Source organism: Apteryx rowi, unplaced genomic scaffold, assembly GCF_003343035.1.
Source record: "Apteryx rowi isolate R43461 unplaced genomic scaffold, aptRow1 scaffold_133, whole genome shotgun sequence".
Classification (NCBI taxonomy): Eukaryota; Metazoa; Chordata; class Aves; order Apterygiformes; family Apterygidae; genus Apteryx; species Apteryx rowi.
The window spans coordinates 80,769-81,922 of record NW_020447564.1 but is presented as its reverse complement, the minus strand read 5'-3'; positions in this window follow the sequence as shown (position 1 = coordinate 81,922).

The window sequence follows — 1,154 nt, the reverse complement described above, 5'->3', positions numbered from 1 at the left end:
GGGGGGGGGACAGAAAAAGGGAACAAAAATCTCCCCCTCCCCGGCACTTCCAGGAGAGCTAATCCCTGAATGCGCTGAGTAATCGGCGTTGCATTATGGAGCTGCGCGCTGCGGCCAGCCCGGGTGTTCCCCCGCCTCCGTCGGCGGTCACCGTCCCGGCTCGCCTTGGGCAGGTGCCCGCTTGCCTCGTGTGCCGGCCACCTCCCAGCAGCCCCCACCGGGGATTTTGGCAGGGAAACCCAGCACGGCTCGGCTCGGCTCGGCTCGGCACGGCTCGGCCCCAGAGCGCAGAGCCCCGTGCCGAGCCGAGCCGAGCCGGGGCGTGCGGCACCTGCGGCGGGCGCACGCCGGCCTCCAAACCCGGCGGGATCCTGCCGCGCCGGGCTGCGGCGTGAATAAATGATGAAGCGTGACACGCGCTGGGGCAGCGCTGCCCGCTGCCTGCCCGGCCCCTACAAAAACCCCCTTTGTGCCCATGGGAGTGCGCACACAAAAGGCAGGACCTGCGCCGCGCCGGGGGGGGGGGGGGAAGAGGGAGGAGGGAAGGAAAAAAAATGAAAAAGGAAAAGGAGGGGGGAAAAGGAAGAAAAAGGGAAATGGGGAGAAAAGTAAAAGAAAAAAAGGAAAATAAGGATAAAAGATAAGAAAGGGAAACGAGAAAACAAAAAAACCGGAAAATAAGGATAAAAGAAAAAAAATGAAAATGAGAAAAGAAAAAAAAAAAGGAAAATAAGGATAAAAGTTCAAAAAGGGGGGGGGGGAGCCCTAGCCACCCAAAAGGGCGGTGTGTGCCTGGGTGCGGGTTGGTGTGTGAGGAGAGCCGGGGAAGGGGCTCTCCGGGGTGCCCGGCTTGGGGCAGGGGGCTGCCGCCCCTTCCTCGCCTCGGCGGCCGGAGTGTGTGTGGGGGGGGGCGGCGTCTTGGTCCGTCTCTTACCTGAGCGCCGCGGGCGGAGGCGGGAGGAGGGCGCGGAGGCTCCGCGGGGCCGGTGCTGGTCCCGAGCGCGGCTGCGGGCGCAAAACATCGGGTAGCTGCGGGGCTGGTGAGGAGGGGACGGCTCGCAGGGAGCCCCGCGGGACGGGGCCGCGGGCAAAACCAGCCTCCCCTCTGCGGAGAGGCTCCCCGGGCTCGCCGCTGCTCCGCGGGCGCGGAGCCC